The sequence below is a fragment of the Leptonychotes weddellii genome, unplaced genomic scaffold (genome assembly GCF_054177405.1).
Source record: "Leptonychotes weddellii isolate Sample4059 unplaced genomic scaffold, ASM5417740v2 HiC_scaffold_3637, whole genome shotgun sequence".
NCBI lineage: Eukaryota > Metazoa > Chordata > Mammalia > Carnivora > Phocidae > Leptonychotes > Leptonychotes weddellii.
In genome coordinates, this window is record NW_027965558.1 from 3,954 (window position 1) to 12,380 (window position 8,427).

General features: G+C 34.9%; 1 non-coding gene across 1 annotated transcript; it reads left to right on the forward strand.

The window, feature by feature from the left end:
• Window positions 1-458: 458 nt before the first annotated feature.
• On the forward strand, window positions 459-6,698 carry LOC102734498 (uncharacterized). The gene is made up of 3 exons (XR_014142274.1): window positions 459-732; window positions 1,606-1,683; window positions 6,659-6,698. It is a non-coding gene; the product is annotated as an uncharacterized LOC102734498 (transcript).
• Window positions 6,699-8,427: the final 1,729 nt, after the last annotated feature.

Genomic DNA, 8,427 nt, shown 5'->3' on the forward strand with positions numbered 1-8,427 from the left:
TGCACCCAATTTATGTCAGATAATTATTGATGTAACTTTTGTATTCCCCGTGGGGGGGGGGAAGTAAACAATTAATGTGATGCGCTATTCTAATATGCAGTGTTTCCAAGGAAAGATTGAAGGTCATGGGGAATTTTTCGGAAAAGTGTATTCTGAAATTACCTTTGACATTGTTTTAGTCATGATATTTATTTTTGTTTTCAGATGACGTTAAGGGAGGCTGTGAAATTTTTCTTTTTCTTTTTATTAAGGAGGAACAGGGATATCATGATACAATATATTTTTCAATTTATTACTTGTGTGACTAGACTTTTTCAGAGAGCCTCTTTGTGACTTTGCTGTTGATGATGGTGATAGCAGAAGCTCATATTTCTTGGAACTCACTATGTGCCGGGTAGTAGTCTAAACACTTATGTGTTTTGGGTGTTTTGCCCTCACGACATACATATGAGATAGATGGTGTTAGTCTCCCCAGTTATAGGTGAGGAAACTGGCCTCATGTTCATGTCAGGTGTTTTTTATTTTTAGGGCCCTTGCATCTATATGACTACTTCTCTCAAATATTAATGAATGCTTTAGAGATATTTTTTAAATGTTACATTTGGTGGTATTTGATTAAAAGTTAACACGCTATCCACTGTTTTTACCCTTTTCAGGTATGCGGTTTTGTGTGGCTATGTATCTGAGTTTGAGGGCTTACAAAACAAAATCAACTATGGACATCGCTTCAAGGTATTTCTTGATATTAAAAATATTTTAATGTAGCTATATGTTCCCTTAAAAGATATAAATCAAATTATTCAATGAATTAATCTTAAGGAATTTATCTTTTTTATTTAAATGAAGCGACAGTTTTTTCATCATACTGTGTGAAAAAATGAAACTATATGGGAGATTGAGGATTATTATTATTCTGGATCTTGAAAGAAGTCACATAGTAGATGAGTATTACTTTTTCAAAGACTGAGGATTAGTCTTTTGGTCATGAACTCACCAACATCATCAACATGACTGGAACTAATTAATTAACACTTCTTGCATATTGATTTGGTGGGAGGAATAGAATCCAATCTAAGACTTAAACTTAACATGATAAGTGAATAAAATAAATAATGTATATGTACATCATTTATAATGTACCTCTAGCTTTGATAGCTCAATATAAATGGTCAGAGTTTGCCTTCCAGCTCCCTATAACAATTATAATAATGTCAGAGGAGTAGATTCCTCCACCACCTAGCTCTGCTATTCTTTCCCCCGTTATATCCCCATCACTTGATATTTGCAAACATGCTTCCTGATAGTAAGCATTAGCTAGGCAAGGCATGGGAAGACAAAAATGTCACTCGGATGTTTTCTATTTTTATAGTGACATTTGCCTTTAAATTATCCATAGTTTAATTAAATCATAGTCACAATCTGGTTCTACTTGTGAGCAGTCATTCCTGATAATTGAATTATGGATAAGACTTACTTGTATTAATGATACGGATTGAGGAGGAGAACCAAACAACAGTGTAAAGCCCCTTTGAACTTACTAGGCATACTTCCATTCAATGCTGCCTGGAATCTGAGTGATGGTATTTGTTTTGGATTTTTTTTCAGGAACATCTAGATAAAGCAATCCAATTTTTACCTGAAGAACCCTTTTTGTATTACCTCAAAGGAAGATACTGTTATACTGTGAGTTGAATGTTTTGATCTATAAATCTTGTTTAAATATACTATGATTACAGGATATATTTCCAATGAACACTTATTCTTTAAGTGTTTTACCTAGTGCCTACTGTAGGGAAAATGATAAAATCAGTACATATTTTATGAGTTTATGATTGATTTGTTTATATACTGTGTTACATACAGTATATGATTTTGTATATATATGTGTGTGTGTATGTGTGTGTGTGTGTATATACACACACATATATATCTGTATTTTTCACCTGACCACCTCTCTGTTTCCCCTGGCAGCAATCATGTCCCCTCTGTGCTCTCAGTTGGTGATCAGCCACCTACACACATGTGTACTACTCTTTGTCTTGTGAGAGGACTTTTTCATTTATCAGAGCATGTTGAGCATAAATTATGTGCCCACTGTTCTTGTCTTCAAAGAACTGAATTTAGAAAGACACATGAAACATAGAAATAAATCAAGGCAGCTAGCTAGTCTAAGATCCAGTGTCTTAAATGACGTTAGTTTATAGAGAATTAACAGAATGTGAAAATCTATCTTAAGAGATGCATGAAAAATTATTCTGAAGAGAAATGCTATTTCTGAATGAAAAAATTAGCATAAGCAAAAGAAGAAGCTTTTTAATTGAGGTTTGAGGATTAAGAATGGAGAAGGAAGCTCTTTTATTGAACACCTGCTATGTATCAACTGTGTGTCAAATCCTTAAAACATCCCTGTAAGCAGTTTTTATTATGCCAGTTTTAAATATTAGGAATCTGAGTCTTCATTAAGGTAGAAGACCCCTCAAGCTTAAAAACCATTGACCCAACCTCACATGAGTCTGGGGCTTGAATGTACATTATTTGTTTAGGCTTAAAAGAAAAAAATCTGGAAAGACCACATCTACATGGAGGTTAAATAACATGCTACTAAACAGTGAATGGATCAACCAAGAAATCAAAGAAGAAATAAAAAAACACATGGAGACAAATGAAAATGAAAACACAATAATCCAAAATCTTTGAGATGCAGCAGAAGTGATTCTAAGAGGGAAGTGTATAGCAACACAGGCCTACCTCCAGAAATAAGAAAAATCTCAAACAACCTAAGCTTACACCTAAAAGAGCTAGAAAAAAGAAGAACAAAACCCAAATACAGCAGAAGGAAGGAAATAATGATTAGAGCAGAAATAAATGATATTGAGACTAAAAAAAAAAAAAATAGAATGGATCAATGAAATCAGGATTGGTTCTTTGAACAGATAAACAAAATTGATAAATCTCTAGCCAGACTCATCCAAAAAAAAAAAAGGACTCAAATAAACAAAATCAGAAACAAAAAGAGGAGAAATAACAACTGACCCCACAGAAAAAGGATTATAAGAGAATATTGTGAAAAATTATATGCCAACAAACTGGACAACCTAGAAGAGATGGATAAATTCCTAGAAACATAAAACTTACTGAAACTGAAACAGGAAGAAATAGAAAATTTGAACGGACCAATTACCAGCAATGAAATTGAATCAGTAATCAAAAAACTCCCAACAAAAAAAGTCCAGATGTCTTCACAGGTGAATTCTATCATATATTTAAAGAAGAGCTAATACCTGTTCTTCTCAAACTTTTCTAAAAAATAGCACAGGAAGGAAAACCGAATTCATTCTAATAGGTAAGCATTATCCTGATTCCAAAACCAGTTAAAGACACAACAACAAAAAAGAAGTACAGGCCAATATCTCTGATGAACATAGATGCAAAAATCCTCAACAAAATATTAGCAAGACAAATCCAACAATACATTCAAAAAATCATATTCACCATGATCAGTGGGATTTATTCCTGGAATGCAAGGGTGGTTCAGCATTTGCAAATCAATCAGCGTGATACATCACATTATTAAGAGAAAGGATAAAAACCATATGATCATTTCAATAGATGCAGAAAAAGCATTTGACAGAGTACAATATCCATTCATGATAAAAACCCTCAACAGAGTTGGTTTAGAGGGAACATACCTCAACATAATAAAGGCCTTATATGAAAAATCCACAGCTAATGTTTTATACTCAATGGTGAAAAACAGAGCTTTTCCCCTAAGATCAGGAACAAGACAGGGATGCCCATTTTCACTACTTTTATTCAACATAGTACTGTAAGTCCTAGCCACAGCAATCAGATAAGGGGAAGAAATAAAAGGTTTCCAAATTGGTAAGGAAGAAGTAAAAAATTTCACTATTCACAGATGAGATGATACTATATATAGAAAACCCTAAGGACTCCACCAAAAAACTACTAGAACTCATAAATGAATTCAGTAAGATCACAGGATACAAAATCCCCATGTACAGAAATCTGTTGCATTTCTAAAAAGCAGAAAGAGATATTAAGAAAACAATCCCATTTATAATCACAAAAATAATAAAATACCTAAGAATAAACTTAACCAAAGAGGTAAAAAGACCTGTACTCTGAAAACTATAAAAAATTGATGAGAGAAATTAAAGATGACCCAAAGAAATAGGAAGACATTCCATGCTTATGGATTGAAAGAACAAATACTGTCAAACTGTCTATACTACCCAAAGCAATCTATAGACTTAATGCAATCCCTAGCAAAGTACCAACAGCATTTTTCACAGAACTAGAACAAACAATCCTAAAATTTGTATGGAACCACCCAAATAGCCAAAGCAATCTTGAAAAAGGAAAACAAGATTGGCAGTATCACAATTCCAGGTTTCAAGTTATATTACAAAGCTGTATTAAACAAAACAGTATGTTACTCACACAAAAATAGATGCATAGATCAATAGAACAGAATAGAAAGCCCAGAAGCAAACCCACAATTACTTGGTCAATTAATCTTCGACAAAGGGAGACAAGAATATACAATGGGAAAAAGATAGTCTCTTCAACAAATGATATTGGGAAAACTGAACAGCTACATGCAAAAGAATGAAACTGGACCACTTTCTTACATCATATACCACAAAAACTCAAAATGGACTAAAGACCTAAATGTGAGGCCTGAAACCATAAAAATCCTAGCAGGGAGCACAGATAGTAATTTCTCTGACATTGGCCATAACAATATCTTTCTAGATGTGTCTCCTGAGGCAAAGAAAACAGAAGCAAAAATAAACTATTGGATCTATATCAAAATAAAAAGTTTCTGCATAGGGAAGGAAACAACCAACAAAACTAAAAGACTGAATGGGGAAGGTATTTGCAAATAACATATCCAATAAAGGGCTCATGTCTAAAATACATAAAGAACTGATACAACCCAACACTCAAAACCAAATAATCCAATTTAAAATGGGCAGAAGACATGAACAGACATGTCTCCAAAGAAGAAATACAGATGGCCAGGGCACCTGGGTGGCTCAGTCTTTAAGCATCTGCGTTCAGCTCAGATCATGGTTCCAGGGTCCTGGGATCAAGCCCCACATTGGGCTCCCTGCGCAGTGGGGAGCCTGCTTCTCCCTCTCCCACTCCCCCTGCTTGTGCTCCTGCTCTCACTATCTCTGTCTGTCAAATAAATAAATAAAATCTTAAAAAAAAAAAAAAGAGAGAGATACAGATGGCCAACAGACACATTTGGAAAGATGCTCAACATCACTCATCATCATGGAAATACAAATCAAAATCACAATGGGATATCTCGTCTCTCATTGTGAGATACCTCACATCTATTAGAATGGCTAAAATCAAAATCACAAGAAATAACAAGTGTTGACGAGGATGTAGAGAAATAGGTGCCCTCATGCACTATTGGTGGGAATGCAAACTGGTGCAGACACTGAAGATAGTACAGAGGTTCCTCAAAAAATTAAAAATAGAACTACCCTATGATCTAGTAATTGCACTACTCAGTACCCAAAGAATACAAAAACCTTAATTCAAAGGGATACATGCACCTCAATGTTTATTGTAACATATTTTCAATAGCCAAATTATGGAAGCAACCTAAGTGTCCATCAATAGATGAATAGATAAAGAAGTGGTATATTATACCACATAATGGAATATTATTCAACCATAAAAAAGAATGAAATTTTGCGATTTGCAGCAACATGGACCTAGACTATAATGCTAAGCGAAATAAGTTAGTCAGAGAAAGACGAATACCATATGATTTCACTCATATGTGGAATTTAAGAAACAAAACAAATGAACAAGGGAACTAAAAAGAGACAAACCAAAAAGCAGACTCTTAACTACAGAGAACAAATAGATGGTTATCAGAAGTGAGGTGGGTGAAATAGATGAAGGGGATGAAGAGTACACTTCTACTGTAGAGCACTGAGTAATATATGGAATTGTTGAATCACTATATCGTACACCTGAAAAGAATAAAACACTGTATGTTAACTATACTGGAATTAAAATGGGGGATAAAAGGAAGCAAAAAATAAATGATAATATGAAATTTAATTTTGGTGGTTGCTGGTTAAAAAAATTTTCTCCTGGATTGTAAATATGTATACTGGGCCCTCAATCTATACTCCCTCTGGGTTAAGAATCCTTCTTCTATTTACACTTCTGAGATGCTGTGTTCTGGGTCAGGTTGGCAGGAAGGAAGCAAAGTTGGGGTCTCCTCCACTCTGTGCAAAGAAACTCTGTGCAAAGAAATACTGTGTGGTCATCTCAGAATCTTGAATCACATAAACAAACAGGATCAGCATTATTCCCCATCCCTTTCTCTGATTGAACACAAATCTTATCATGAGTATTTCAGATTGATTTGGTAACCAGTGCTTTTAGAGCTCATAGTTTATTAGAACTATAAAAAAAGGAAGGTAAAATATTAATACCATAAAGATGACCTCTGTCATGTATATTATGTATGGATATGTTTATATTTATATATTCTATGCATATACATACATATACACCTACACACACACGTCTAATTGAGGAGAGATGATTCTTTCAAAAGAGGAACCACTTTCTAAGAATGATGTCGCCTCCATGTTTGCAGGTCTCGAAACTGAGCTGGATTGAGAAAAAAATGGCTGCTACTCTGTTTGGAAAAATACCATCCTCAACTGTAGAAGAAGCTTTGCAAAATTTCCTTAAGGTATATTTTGTCTGTCTGTTATTTTAGTATCTAACTGGCTACTACCTGCACCAATCCCTCCTACCTTTCTCCGTGTGTAGATCTCTAACACAAGCCCCGGGTTGAATCCTAGTTTTGGCGTGTCCAGACTGCTTCCCCGAGCAGCTAGTTATGCCCTAGGTCCTATGTGCACAGCCCTTACTACCAAATCCAAGAGCAGCTCTCCAGGTTGTGTGAGTATGTGCAAAAGCATTCATGCCCTGATTATTAGACTTGTTCCCCAATACTCCCAATTAGCCTAATATAGAAGCAGTTTGATCTTGAAGAACTAAAAGATACCAAAAGGGAGAGTTATATTTTAAAAGCCATTCCATAAGTTGCAGACAGTTCTATGGAACATGGGGCATCAGACCAAACCAGTATTTTCATTCCTATCTTAAAATGTATAATTGCTAGGCTAATAAAACTCTAAACAGTAATAATGTATGTGTGCATATAATCAACTTCCTGATGGGCTAATCCCTTTATCTTTCTCTGGAAGCAATTATAGAATCTTATAGACACTAAGATGTCTTTTCTGTAACAATATAGACAAAATCAGGCTCTAAACTGTATTGTCCAACATATTATACATGCTCATACTTTTTTGTTGTATCTCAGGGTTTGATTTTGTAGAACTAAGAGGGAATTTAAAGAACATATATTCTAAGAGCGGAAATAGGTTTCATTGCACTTTACATTTCTGAACGAATGAATGGTTAGCAGCTACCTACAATGCCCTGTGGAAAAAATAATTGTTCTGAGATCAAGCATGAGCCCAGTGGAAAAGATTGCAGGATGTAAAAGCACAGGGCCAGACATGTCTTATTTTTTATTTAACGTGATCTTTTTTATTTTATAAAAAGGAAATCAAGACCTCAGGAACTTAATTTTTTCTAGTGTCACACAATGGCAGACCAAAGATATGCATGTAGTCCAAGACTGTATCATCACCATTTCTTCACCTTTTATCTACCACTGAGAATTAGTTCTTTCATTTTACATTTTATAAGAATATAGATCATGGTATATTTAAGATAGTTCATAGATGGTGCTAAGCTAATTAGGAAAAATGTCATTTGGACTTGAAACTCATTTCTTCATAGTATCAAAGTTATAAATGGGAGCTCAGGTTTTCAGGATGTTACACAGAAGTTCTTAAGGTGCTAATGTACCTGAAATATTAGCCGGATAAGATAAAAAATGATCAGAGGCCCAGTATTGTAGAGGTAAGGATTGCAACCTCTAGAACCAGACCACCTGGTTAAATCTCAGTTCTGCTGCTTACCAACTGATTAACATTGGACAAGTTTCTGTTTTTTTAATTTAATTTTATTATGTTATCTTAATAACACCCAGTGCTCCATTCAGTACGTGCCCTCCTTAATACCCATCACCAGGCTAACCCATCCCCCACCCCTCTAAAACCCTCGTTTATTTCTCAGAAATCCATAGTCTCTCATAGTTCGTCTCCCCCTCTGATTCCCCCCCTTCATTTTTCCCTTCCTACTATCTTCTTTTTTTTTTTTTAACATATAATGTATTATTTGTTTCAGAGGTACAGGTCTGTGATTCATCAGTCTTACACAATTCACAGTGCTCACCATAGCACATACCCTCCCCAATGTCCATCACCCAGCCACCCCATCCCT